This window comes from Balaenoptera ricei, chromosome 8, assembly GCF_028023285.1.
Source record: "Balaenoptera ricei isolate mBalRic1 chromosome 8, mBalRic1.hap2, whole genome shotgun sequence".
Lineage (NCBI taxonomy): Eukaryota > Metazoa > Chordata > Mammalia > Artiodactyla > Balaenopteridae > Balaenoptera > Balaenoptera ricei.
Window position 1 is genome coordinate 82,005,940 of NC_082646.1, and position 14,636 is coordinate 82,020,575.

The following is a 14,636-nucleotide window of genomic DNA, read 5'->3' on the forward strand; positions in this document are numbered from 1 at the left end:
TACTGAAGCCCAAAGGCCCTTCAGAGTTTGATTAGAAATTAAGCCAAACCCTAGAAAATATTCACTCAAAAGATATTTGAGCTGTATCTGCACTAGTATGAAGAAAAGCAAGTTCAGTTTAATCAAATAACTGTTTACTGAACAATGGCTTAATAAAAATCAATTGGTTATTTTCAGATTAGCTAGTTACTAGGAAAAAATCCAACTGAATAAATATTTTATGTCTGTACTTAGAGAAATGAACATGACTTAGCAGGATTGGGTGTACCATACCCTGAGGGATTTTCCCAGACATGTGTGTGAATATCATTACCACTTTCTACTTAAGCATAGTAATTATGGCCTATACCAGGCAAGGAAATTACAAAGCACTTTTGCTACAACTCTGCTTTCACTGCCACAAGAGTCAAAGTTCATCTCCAATGACCCTCTTTTCTGAAGACCCTAGGTGTGGCCTCAGAATCCTTTTCATTACTGCCCTCCTGACAACCTTAACCAATTGATTAGAACTGACCCTAGAGATACACCTTATTTACCTTTCCTGTCATGAGCACATCTGGAAGTAAAGTTGTAAAATGAAAACTATGCATAAATTTAATGCCTCACTTATTACTTAGCTCACTTAGTTGTGATCAGACACCTTTATGGAAGCACCTGAGTTGGAGTTAAAAAGTAATTTCTTGCCAAACAAACAAGTCTTGCAGAGATACATTTCCAGGTATACACCATGATACCATGTTCTGGGTAAGACCAATCCCATTTTGGACCTTGTTTCTCCAGAGGAACTCAACAATAACTGATAATCACCTGACAACTTCATCAGCCGAGCCAGCTGAGATGACACATTATGCAACGGTTACATAATTTTTGTTGTACTTACCTTCTATGGAGGCTTTCATCTGGAACTCTCCAATTGCTTTACACCCATTAATTAAACCTCACAATACATAGTGGAAGAAGAACTACTGCCTCTTTGCCTGAAATGGTGGAACCACTCACCAGTGGAGTTTCCAGAACATGAAGTCACATTATTGTCTCTGATGGATCTGAAAACAGAACCAGAATGTAGCTTGGCACCATGCCTCAGATAAAACTGAAATATTGTTCTGGATCCAAAATGGTATCTTATTTTACAAATCCTATAACACCATTTTGGATCTAGAACAATGTTTCGGTTTTACCTGAGGCATGGTCCCAAGCTACATTCTGGTTTTGTTTTCAGGTCCATCAGTGACAATAATGTGACTTCATTAATCGAAGCCTCGAAGAGCTAGAGAGTTGAGGGTATATGCAAGTGAGTCAGTATAATGATTGATCAATAGAATACATAGAGAAGAAAGTGAAGGCACAAGGGTGGGAAAGGATGGTGAAAATGTGATGGGGAGAATGGATTGAAAATCTGGGTCAAAAGTTAATGGATTGAAAACATCTGGGCCAAGGGATTACTGGAATTGGAGTTTATAGGGAGTGAGCTACAAGGATGGAGGTGATAATTGGAGATTTTGGAGGGTTTGGAGTCATTGATCAAAATTATGCCATGGGAGGACCAGGCATAAGGTAGAGTAGGAGAAAACAGCTCTGAAGATAAACATCAAAGAACTGAGAAGCCAAGATACTAGAAATATTATCTGTGTATGTTGTAATTTCAAAAATTTATTTTGGGAGTCATGTTGATAAGAGTTACCCTCAGCCAAGAGTTGAAAAACCTTTAGAGAATTTGAGGAAGTGTTCCAAGGGAGTGGTAAATGACTTCCACAAAGAGAGACAGTAGGAAGTATGGATTGATAATATGAGACTCAAATCTGTGACTCTTTAAGGAGAAGGGAGAGAAAAAGCCTTGAAGCAGCAATGAGGAACAAGAAATTCACCACCTCATCTTCGACACAAATAGCCATCACCTGAGATTGCCACATAGAAAGTGAGGTTTCAGGAGTGTCCCAGGTTTCAGTTCAGCAAGGAGGTGAGGGAACATTAAAGACTTTGCTATTGATGACTTTGAATAAGAGGGCCTAGTAGAAAGCATCTCAAATAGTTGGGAAGGAGTGGGAGAGGATCACAAAGGCAATTCCCATTTCCCTAGAACTAGAGGATCAAAATCTGAGTAAGGAATGATCTGGAAATTCTGGTCTTCTTGAAGTAACTGATATGTACGCAGTTAAGGGGCAGAATGAATTAGTCCTGAGGGACCCACTTGTGAGTGATGACATAGGGAAAGGTGTGTGTGTAGGATATGGGGATGGGGGCATCTTGCCAAGATGGAGAGTTCTGGGCTCCCTCTAGACTCCTGCTGATAGACGAGTTCTGAAGGGAAGCCTCTTATTGCTGGCACCTAAAACAATTTCCAACCCTGCAGTAGCTGACTGCTGGGAAATGATATTGCTCTCTTTAACAAGTACATGATATTCCATTGTGTGGAAGTACCGCACAACTGATTCATTCCTGCATGATGGAGTATTCTGTTATACAAGTTTGCATCTTTTAGAACCCTGATTTCATTACAGAGTCTAACCTCATTAGATGGCTATTGCCCAGTTTATCAACTATGTAATCTATTTTGATATGAACTTAATTAAATGAAGTTACAACTATGTTTAAATACAATAAAATGGCAAAACTGGAAGATTGATAATATTATAACTTATTTTGCCACCTTTAGGAAAACATCCAAGTGATTTATTAACCCTTTCTAAAAAAAAAAAAAAAAATCAATGTGGGTAATTAGATAATCCTGTTATTTCTAATTTTTTTTTTTTTCTGGATCTAAAGTTAGAATAACTAAGTAATAACCTTGTAGCAACAGAGTTTATTTGCTGAGTGCTCTCAGCACTGAGCCATGACCTGGAGAGGGTCAGAGTGAGGAGAGAAGGAGATGCCTAGGCTAGGTCTGTACACTCTGAAGAAGAATCTAGATTGGTTCCTTGGCTCAAAAGCAGGGGCAGGAGAAAAATCAAATGTATTCATGACCTGAAGGGGATTTTGGCATTAAGTTCATGGGCAGAAAATAACAATAAGTGGCTTTCTCATCCGTTTAGAGGACTATAAACAACATAAACATTTTGTAGAGAACAATGAAAACACATTGGGTTTAACTAAGCTGACAGTTCTAGAAGCTCTTAGCTACAGAAAAGGGAAGACATTTTTGTGTTGTATCAGGAGAGAATCCTTATTTGTTTTTTAATGGCATTTACAATCAAAACATTTATTGTAATCTACATTAAAATTCCAATATCCTTCTTTTACAGAAAAAGACTTTCGAAGAGTATGAATGCATTTTATACAAGGTTGAAGAACTTTTTAACGATGGGCTGATCAAAAGGGGGTGAAATGCCTTTTCCGTAATACATTTTTAATTGATGTAGTATTAAAGTATAAAAATCACGTGGCCAAGCATTTTTTCTTTTCTTTATAAACAATATAATTATACTAACTTAAGAAAGTTAGTTTTTATCATTTCTCAATAACAATTAAGTTCAAACATTGAAAAAGAGAATCCTTATCAAGATACACCTAGGGTTGTTGTAAATTCCCTCTTTGAATGAATACTTTAAATTTTAAACCAGTACAGTACAATCATTTCTTGCACATGGAGCTGTTGTGAGGATTTCATGAGTAAATATGTGAAAAACATTTAGTAGGATGTCTGGCACATATGTGTCTGATGCATGATAGCTATTCATTGGAAGGAAATACACAATTTTGGAATCTCTCTTCAAGAAAAGAATACAAAATTATGAATATAAAAAGAGATACGAAAGTAAATGGAACAATCAAAAATTTACAAACTTTAGAAAGCTTCAAATTCTACATAAAATCAAAATCCAGAAAAATAACAGTATTTTAATAACTAGATGCCTGACACATCTCTGTAGTGCTTTTTGTCTTATACTTTTATCCATATTTTTTATTATCTCTGCATATGATGTTTAAAAAAATATTTCATAGAAAGAATAGAGAACTAATTCAGTCTTTCCTCTTCCTCTAGCACAGTTAACTGAAAATTTTTTTTTATTATTGGCAGTTTTGAAAATCTTATTTCTGCTTCATAATTTATTATTGATAAAGCCATGTGCATTTTTAATATTGTTGGAACTTTGGGGAAATCTCTAGTGTGTTTCATATATGACTTGAAGTTTGTGAAATAATTTCCATAAAGTAGTTTCTGGCTCCATATATTTCAGACCTTATTTCTCTTTCGTTATCAGAGCTGGATACCATAGAACATGTGCATTTCATCATATATCCCCTGGCCTGGCACCTGAAAGAGTCAGCATGTGAACTGGAGGAGTTTCCTCAGAATCCATTGCTACATTAGGATAATTAGCAATAATTGAACAACACTTGGAAGTGCCTGCAAATCACATAAACATATCTCACTAAGCCCAAAATAAATGTATACCTGACTCAACATTCCATTAGTCAACTGTCAAAAACACTCGGCCACTCCAGCACCCAATATCTGGAAAAGTCAGAGATTCTGACTATGTCTAGAGGAAGCTTGTAGACACATCAAAATTGTAAATATAAGCAATTTAATTATCCTGGGACTAACTGAGTATTTGCTTGAATTGTGTACCAAGAAGCATCATGCTTACCTCTGCATGTCCGTCTTCACAAATTCAGATATAGTGGTCTAATAAAGGAAAAAAATAGTCTTTTCAGACAATTAAGTTATAAGCATGTGTCAATATTTTATTAGAGTTTTACTGCAAAAGAAAAGTTCTCTAAAAGACCAATGCAAAGATTTCGGTCTTGGTAGAGACATATAAGAAAAGAGAATGGTTAGTAATCATTTTTAAACTCCAAACAAAACAAAAATGGCGTCAGATCAAACGACTGTAGACTTTTTTTTTTTTAACATCTTTATTGGAGTATAATTGCTTTACTATGTTGTGTTAGTTTCTGCTGTATAGCAAAGTGAATCAGCTATACATATATATATATCCCCATATCCCCTCCCTCTTGCATCTCCCTCCCACCCTCCCTATCCCACCCCTCTAGGTGGTCAAAAAACACCGAGCTGATCTCCCTGTGTGATGCAGCTACTTCCCACTAGCTATCTATTTTACATTTGATACTGTACATATGTCAGTGTTCCTCTCTCACTTCATCCCAGCTTACCCTTCCCCCTCCCCATGTCCTCAAGTCCATTCTCTATATCTGTGTCTTTGTTCTTGTCCTTCCCCTAGATTCGTCAGAACCTTTTTTTTTTCTTTAGATTCCATATATGTCTGTGAGCATACGGTATTTGTTTTTCTCTTTCTGACTTACTTCACTCTGCATGACAGAATCGAGGTCCATCCACCTCACTACAAATAACTCAATTTCGTTTCTTTTTATGGCTGAGTAGTATTCCATTGTATATATGTGCCACTTCTTCTTTATCCATTTATCTGTCAATGGACACTTAGGTTGCTTCCATGTCCTGGCTATTGTAAATAGTGCTGCAACGAACATAGTGGTACATGACTCTTCTGAATTATGGTTTTTTCAGAGTATGTGCCCAGTAGTGGGATTGCTGGGTCGTATGGTAGTTTTATTTTTAGTTTTTTAAGGAGCCTCCATACTGTTCTCCATAGTGGCTGTATCAATTTACATTCCCACCAACAGTGCAAGAGGGTTCCCTCTTCTCCACACCGTCTCCAGCATTTACTGTTTGTAGATTTTTTGATAATGGCCATTCTGACCTGTGTGAGGTGATACCTCATTGTGGTTTTGATTTGCATTTCTTTAATGATTAGTGATGTTGAGCATCCTTTCATGTGTTTGTTGGCAATCTGTATATCTTCTTTGGAGAAATGTCTATTTAGGTCTTCTGCCCGTTTTTGGACGGGGTTGTTTGTTTTTTTGATATTGAGCTGCATGAGCTGCTTGTAAATTTTGGAGATTAATCCTTTGTCAGTTGCTTTGTTTGCAAATATTTTCTCCCATTCTGAGGGTTTTCTTTTCATCTTGTTTATGGTTTCCTTTGCTGTTCAAAAGCTTTTAAGTTTCATTAGGTCCCATTTGTTTATTTTTGTTTTTATTTCCATTTCTCTAGGAGGTGGGTCAAAAAGCATCTTGCTGTGATTTATGTCAAAGAGTGTTCTGCCTATGTTTTCCTCTAAGAGTTTGATAGTGTCTGGCCTTACATTTACGTCTTTAATCCATTTTGAGTTTATTTTTGTGTATGGTGTTAGGGAATGTTCTAATTTCATTCTTTTACATGTAGCTGTCCAGTTTTTCCAGCACCACTTACTGAAGAGGCTGTCTTTCCTCCATTGCATATTCTTGCCTCCTTATCAAAGATAAGGTAACCATATGTGCATGGGTTTATCTCTGGGCTTTCTATCCTGTTACATTGATCTATATTTCTGTTTTTGTCCCAGTACCATACTGTCTTGATTACTGTAGCTTTGTAGTATAGTCTGAAGTCAGGGAGCCTCATTCCTCCAGCGCAATTTTTGTTTCTCAAAATTGCTTTGGCTATTTGAGATCTTTTGTGTTGCCATACAAATTGTGAAATTTTTTGTTCTAGCTCTGTGAAAAATGCCATTGGTAGTTTGATAGGGATTGCATTGAATCTGTAGATTGCTTTGGGGAGTATAGTCATTTTCACAATGTTGATTCTTCCAATCCAAGAACATGGTGTATCTCTCCATCTGTTTGTATCGCCTTTAATTTCTTTCATCAGTGTCTTACAGTTTTCTGCATACAGGTCTTTTGTCTCCTTAAGTAGGTTTATTCCTAGGTATTTTATTCTTTTTGTTGCAATGGTAAATGGGAGGGGAGTGTTTCCTTAATTTCTCTTTCAGATTTTTCATCATTAGTGTATAAGCATGAAAGAGATTTCTGTACATTAATTTTGTATCCTGCTACTTTACCAAATTCATTGATTAGCTCTAGGAGTTTTCTGGTAGCATCTTTAGGATTTTCTATGTATAGTATCATGTCATCTGCAAACAGTGACAGTTTTACTTCTTCTTTTCCAATTTGCATTCCTTTTATTTCTTTTTCTTCTCTGATTGCTGTGGCTAAAACTTCCAAAACAATGTTGAATAATAGTTGTGAGAGTGGGCAACCTTGTCTTGTTCCTGATCTTAGAGGAAATGGTTTCAGTTTTTCAACATTGAGAACGATGTTGGCTGTGGGTTTGTTGTATATGGCCTTTATTATGTTGAGACAGGTTCCCTCTATGCCTACTTTCTGGAGGGTTTTTATCATAAATGGGTGTTGAATTTTGTCAAAAGCTTTTTCTGCATCTAATGAGATGATCATATGTTTTTTCTCCTTCAATTTGTTAATATGGTGTATCACATTGATTGATCTGCATATATTGAAGAATCCTTGCATTCCTGGGATAAACCCCACTTGATCATGGTGTATGATCCTTTTAATGTGCTGTTGGATTCTGTTTGCTAGTATTTTGTTGAGGATTTTTGCATCTATGTTCATCAGTGATATTGGCTTGTAGTTTTCTTCTTTTGTGACATCTTTGTCTGGTTTTGTTATCAGGGTGATGGTGGCCTCATAGAATGAGTTTGGGAGTGGTCCGCCCTCTGCTATATTTTGGAAGAGTTTGAGAAGGATAGGTGTTAGCTCTTCTCTGAATGTTTGATAGAATTCTCCTGTGAAGCCATCTGGTCCTGAGCTTTTGTTTGCTGGAAGATTTTTCATCACAGTTTCAATTTCAGTGCTTGTGATTGGTCTGTTTATGTTTTCTATATCTTCCTGGTTCAGTCTCAGAAGGTTGTGCTTTTCTAAGAATTTGTCCATCTCTTCCAGGTTGTCCATTTTATGGCATATAGTTGCTTGTAGTAATCGCTCATGATCCTTTGTATTTCTGCAGTGTCAGTTGTTACTGCTCCTTTTTCATTTCTAATTCTGTTGATTTGAGTCTTCTCCCTTTTTTTCTTGATGAGTCTGGCTAATGGTTTATCAATTTGTTTATCTTCTCAAAGAACCAGCTGTTAGTTTTATTGATCTTTGCTATGGTTTCCTTCATTTCTTTTTCATTTCTTTCTGATCTGATCTTTATGATTTATTTCCTTCTGCTAACTTTGGGGTTTTTTGATTCTTCTTTCTCTAATTTCTTTAGGTGTAAGGTTAGGTTGTTTATTTGAGATTTTTCTTGTTTCTTGAGGTAGGATTGTTTTGCTATAAAATTCCCTCTTAGAACTGCTTTTGCTGCATCCCGTAGGTTTTGGGTCGTTGTGTTTACATTGTCATTTTTTTCTAGGTATTTTTGTATTTTCTCTTTCACTTCTTCAGTGATCTCTTGGTTATTTAGTGGCGTATTGTTTAGCCTCCATGTGTTTGTATTTTTTACAGTTTTTTTCCTGTAATTGATATCTAGTCTTATAGCGTTTTGGTCGGGAAAGGTACTTGACATGATTTCAATTTTCTTAAAGTTACCAAGGCTTGATTTGTGACCCAAGATATGATCTATCCTGAAGAATGTTCCATGAGACTTGAGAAGACTGTGTATTCTTTCATTTTTGGGTGGTATGTCCTATAAATATCCATTAAGTCCATCTTGTCTAATATGTCATTTAAAGCTTGTGTTTCCTTATTTATTTTCATTTTGGATCATCTGTCCATTGGTGAAAGTGGGGTGGTAAAGTCCCCTACTATGATTGTGTTACTGTCGATTTCCCTTTTTATGGTTATTAACATTTGCCTTATATATTGAGGTGCTCCTGTGTTGGGTGCATAAATATTTACAATTGTTATATCTTCTTGGATTGATCTCTTGATCATTATGTAGTGTCCTAATTTGTCTCTTGTAATAGTCTTTATTTTAAAGTCTATTTTGTGTGATATGAGAATTGCTACTGCAGCTTTCTTTTATTTCCATTTGCAAAGAATATCTTTTCCCATCTCCTCACTTTCAGTCTGTATGTGTCCCTACGTCTGAAGTGTGTCTCTTTTAGACAGCATATATATGGGTCTTGTTTTTGTATCTATTCAGCCAGTCTATGTCTTATGGTTGGAACATTTAATCCATTTACATTTAAGGTAATTATTGATATGTATGTTCCTATTACCATTTTCTTAATTGTTTTCCATTTGTTTTTGTAGGTCTTTCCCTTCTCTTGTGTATCCTGCCTAGAGAAGTTTCTTTAGCATTTGTTGTAAAACTGGTTTGGTGGTGCTGAATTCTCTTAACTTTTGCTTGTCTGTAAATGTTTTAGTTTCTCCATCAAATCTGAATGAGATACTTGCTGGGTAGAGTAGGTTGTAGGTTTTTCCCTTTCAACACTTTAAATATGTCCTGCCACTCCCTTCTGGCTTGCAGAGTTTCTGCTGAAAGATCAGCTGTTAACCTTATGGAGATTCCCTTGTATGTTATTTGTTGCTTTTCCCTTGCTGCTTTTAATATTTTTTCTTTGTATTTAATTTTTGATAGTTTGATTAATATGTGTCTTGGCATGTTTCTCCTTGGATTTATCCTGTATGGGACTCTCTGCACTTTCTGGACTTGATTGACTATTTCCTTTCCCATGTTAGGGAGGTTTTCAACTATAATCTCTTCAAATATTTTCTCAGACCCTTTCTTTTTCTCTTCGTCTTCTGGGAGCCCTATAATTCGAATGTTGATGCATTTAATGTTGTTCCAGAGGTCTCTGAGACTGTCCTCAATTCTTTTCATTCTTTTTTCTTTATTCTGCTCTGCAATAGTTATTTCCACTATTTTATCTTCTAGGTCACTTATCCATTCTTCTGCCTCAGTTATTCTGCTATTGATTCCTTCTAGTGTATTTTAATTTCATTTATTGTGTTGTTCATCATTGTTTGTTTGCTCTTTAGTTCTTCTAGGTCCTTGTTAAACGTTTCTTGTGTTTATTCTATTTCCAAGATTTTGGATTATCTTTACTATCATTCCTCTGAATTCTTTTTCAGGTAGACTGCCTATTTCCTCTTTGTTTGTTTGGTCTGGTGGGTTTTTTTTTTTTTTTTTAATTTTTATTTATTTATTTATGGCTGTGTTGGGTCTTCGTTTCTGTGCGAGGGCTTTCTCTAGTTGCGGCGAGCGGGGACCACTCTTCATCGCGGTGCGTGGGCCTCTCACTATCGCGGCCTCTCTTGTTGCGGAGCACAGGCTCCAGACGCGCAGGCTCAGTAATTGTGGCTCACGGGCCCAGTTGCTCCGCGGCATGTGGGATCTTCCCAGACCAGGGCTCGAACCCGTGTGCCCTGCATTGGCAGGCAGACTCTCAATCACTGCGCCACCAGGGAAGCCCGGTCTGGTGGGTTTTTACCTTACTTCTTCACCTGCTGCATATTTCTCTGTCTTCTCATTTTATTTAACTTACTATGTTTGGGGTCTCCTTTTTCACAGGCTGCAGGTTCATAGTTCCCATTGTTTTTTGTATCTGCCCCCAGTGGGTGAGGTTGGTTCAGTGGCTTGTTTAGGCTTCCTGGTAGAGGAGACTGGTGCCTCTGTTCTGGTGGGTGCAGCTGGATCTTGTCTTTCTGGTGGGCAGGACTGCGTCTGGTGGTTTGTTTTGGGGCGTCTGTGAACTTAGTATGATTTTAGGCAGCCTCTCTGCTAATGGGTGGGGTTGCATTCCTGTCTTACTAGTTGTTTGGCATGGGGCATCCAGCACTGGAGCTCGCTGGCCATTGGGTGGAGCCGGGTCTTCACGTTGAGACAGAGATCTCTGGGAGAGCTCTTGCTGATTGATAGTATGTTGGGCCAGTAAGTCTCTGGTGGTCCAATGTCCTGAACTTGGCTCTCCCACCTCAGAGGCTCAGGGTTGACACCAGGCTGGAGCACTTAGACCCCATCAGCCAGGCGGCTCAGAAGAAAAGGGAGAAAAAAAGAAGGAAAAAATAATAATAATAAATTTTAAAAATTATTAAAATAAAAACAAAAATAATAATAAAAGACAAAAGAAGAGAGCAACAAAGCCAATAAACAAATCCACCAATGATAACAAACCCTAAAAACTAAACTAAGATAAACATAAAAATCAGAAACAAATCGGTTGCAGACAGCAAGCCCCACATCTACAGTTGCTCCCAAAGTCCACCACCTCAATTTTGGGATGATTCGTTGTCTCTTCACAGATGCAGTGTACATCAAGTTGATTGTGGGGATTTAATTGGCTGCTCCTGAGGCTGCGTGGAGAAACTTCCCTTCCTCTTCTTTGTTCCCACAGCTCCGGAGGTTCAGCTTTGGTTTCGGCCCCTCTTTGCATGTAGGTTGCTCTCAGGCTTCTGTTCCCACCCAGACAGAATAGGGTTAAAGCAGCAGCTGATTAGGGGGCTCTTGCTCATTCAGGCTGGGGTGAGGGAGGGGTACAGTAGTTATAATTGGAATGCCAGGTGTGCCTGAGGTCGCAGAGGCCTATGTGACGTTGCAACAGCCTGAGGTGCACTGTGTGTTTTCCCAGGGAACTTGTCCCTGGTCACAGGACCCTGGCAGTCGTGGGCCGCACAGGCTCCTTGGGGGAGGGCTGTCGATAGTGCCCTTGCTTGCACACAGGATTCTTGGTGGCTGTAGCAGCAGCGTTAGCGTTTCATGCCTGTCTCTGGGTCCGATCTGATAGCCGCGGCTAATGCCTGTCTCTGGAGCTCGTTTAGGAAGTGCTCTGCCTTCTGTGGGCACACTGGGGAGGAATCCCCTCTCCTCGTGCACCCCAAAACAATGGTCTCTTGCCTCTTAGGCAGTTCCAGACTTTTCCCTGGACTCCTTCCCAGCTGACTGTGGCGCAGTAGCCCCCATCAGGCTGTGTTCAAGCAGCCAACCCCAGTCCTCTCCCTGGGATCTGACCTCTGAAGCCCAAGCCTCAGCTCCCAGCCCCCACCCCCCCCAGCAGGTGAGCAGACAAGCATCTCAGGTTGGTGAGTGCTGGTCGGCACCAATCCTCTGTGTGGGAATCTCTCCACTTTGCCCTCTGCACCCCTGTTCCTGCGCTCTCCTCCATGTCTCCAAAGCTTCCCCCCTGCCACCCCCCATCTCCGCCAGTGAAGGGGCTTCCTAGTGTGTGGAAACTTTTCCTCCTTCACAGCCCCCTCCCAGAGGTGCAGGTCCCATCCTTATTCTTTTGTCTCTGTTTTTCCTTTTTTGTTTTGCCCTACCCAGGTACATGGGGATTTTTTTGCCTTTTGGGAATTGTGAGGTCTTCTGGTAGTGTTCAGTAGGTGTTCTCTAGGAGTTGTTCCACATGTAGATGTATTTTTGATGTATTTGTGGGGAGGAAGGTGATCTCCATGTCTTACTCCTCTGCCATCTTGAAAGTCCCCCCAAAAGACTGTAGACTTCTGATTGATGGACCGCTCGGTGTTTGAGCAGCTAACCTCCCAGAAGTTCTCAGTCTCATTTAGGTCTATTAGAAATTTGCTTAAACCTTTTGTCTATAATGCTAATTTCTTCCCAGAAGGATGTTGCAAATTATGTAGCTCAAAAAGTTCTATCCCAAACCATGTTTAAAAATAATTTTTCCTTTGGCATAGAGAAAGGTCAGTGTTTGGATCTGGGTGTGAATTTCAGCCAAGGGACTTCCTCAGGTAACTTAACCTCCAGGAGTTTCGATTTGCTTCTCTACTGAAGGAGATTAATAATCTTTATTTCACCTGGGTTGTTGTGGAAATAATAGGAGTCAATTAAAACATCTAGCACAAAGTCTGGGATCTTGAAAGTGCTCAGTAAATACTAGTTCTCTTCTTCCTCTTTGGGACTATGATGCAACTCATTTTCATTTTTTTGGTATGCTCTCTCTGAGAATAGACAAACATCGTGCTCTCAAAAAATAATTTCGAATTGAATTATTTACTCTAGAGGCAGCTTTACCATCTTAAATACAAAAGAAGAAAAAGGGCAATATAAGCTGTTTGCTGTGTCACCAGCAAAAGATGGAAAGTGTTATGACAATTATGACTGAATTTTTATAAAAGTGAAACAATCAAAATATAAATAATTGACAATAGCCCATATTTCCTGCAGAAGAATATACAGTATCTTTATACAATGTAAGCCAAGAACTATGTCTAAGTTCCCTATGTATAACAACGAACAGAATGTTGAAAAAAATGGGTCATTATAATTTATTATACTCTTAAAATGAATTAAGCATAGTTAGACCACTTACAAAGTATACCTCAGTTAATTTGTACAACACTGCCATAAAGACAATTTTACTATTCTTGTTTTTAAGTTGTGAAAACAAAGGCTTATCATTGTTTAGTCATTTGTCCAAGGTCACACAATTAGAAAAGAATACAGGCAACTCTCAAACCCAGAACATTTGTACCCCAAGCCATGCTCTTTCTCCAGCACCACATTGCCATTCCTAGATGGTCTTTTGAGGGTCATTATAACTTGATCAAGAAGATAAATTGTATTTATTATAAAAGTGAAGTTAGTAATTTCTTATATTATTGTCATCATTCATCTACGGTGCTAAGTACAGTTCTAAGTATCCAGTTCTAGGGGGATGCTTATAAAGTGAGCAAATATTTAAGAGTTTTTAAGGCTCTGTACTGGCTAATCAGAAGGGATATAGACTTTAGTTCTGGAGCACTTTCCTGGAGGCCAGCGCTGTTCCAAGGGTTAATTCTACATATACTTCATCCTGCTGAAGGTTTCCTAGGGAAGAAGGGCCAGCCTGTGAGGAATATGACACCTTTAGAGGGTTCAGTTATGAATCAGTTTTTTGTTTTTCCTGTCGTAAATGAACAACCTATATGGCTATATCTCTGAGTATCAGCTATATATCAGTCCTAAGTATACTTCTTAAGAAAAATACTTTGGATGGGATTACCTAAATTGCAATAGTGACTATTTATGAATGGTGGAATTGTAGGTGACTTCTGTTCTTTACAGTTTAATTCACTCATTCAGCATACATTTATTGAAAGCCTAGTAAATGGCAGGCCCTCCTAGACTCCTGTATTTCAGAAGTGAATAATACAGGAGTTGTTCCAGTTATTTTTGTTGGTGTTACATTTATAATCAGAAAATGTTCAACAGAGTTAAGTAAAGAAAGTATATCAAATAGTTGAATGGTAAGATGAGGAAAAGTCCTGAGAAAAATCAATACAGAACTTTAAAAAGATTACATTGTATTTATAAAAAATACATGGCGAAAAGCTGACAGCTTATTTGTGTAGACACCTAATTGTTTAGCAATTCAGGTGAGAGTATCCATTTTAATGTGAACAAATGCTACTGAATGTGTATTTAATGTACAAATGCCAATACCATACTGACAAGAAGAGTTAGCTTAGAGAGACACATTACATCAAATTTAAGAGTGTGCTCTGGTCAAGACTGTAGTGAGAGTTCTATTTTAATATAGCACGGTGCTATTTATGTGTAGCTTCTTCTTTCTAAATGAAATTGCTTAGGGGAAAAATTATGAAGTCTGATTTTAGAAACTGGTGAAGATTTTCAGTGATTATAGTTCAAATGCTGGCCTTCTCATGTTCTTAGAACTCAGATGCTTGTTATTTTATTTCTTACTTAGTGTTTTTAGAGAGAGAGAAGAAGGAGAGGGAAATTGGAAGTAACGTTAGAGAGAGATTCCATGTCCTTAGACAAAGAGGAAATTTAAAAGTAGGTCTTGACTAGCCAGTTCTATAACTAACCAGTTGAGGCTGTGTCAAGTACAGTTCAGCCCAAATATTCAAAATCTGCTGTTTCACACATATGT

General features: G+C 38.1%; 1 protein-coding gene across 1 annotated transcript in view; it reads left to right on the forward strand.

Moving 5' to 3' along the window:
* ANO3 (anoctamin 3) overlaps window positions 1–14,636 on the forward strand; it is a 425,544-nt gene that overhangs the window by 367,339 nt on the left and 43,569 nt on the right. The window lies entirely within an intron of this gene.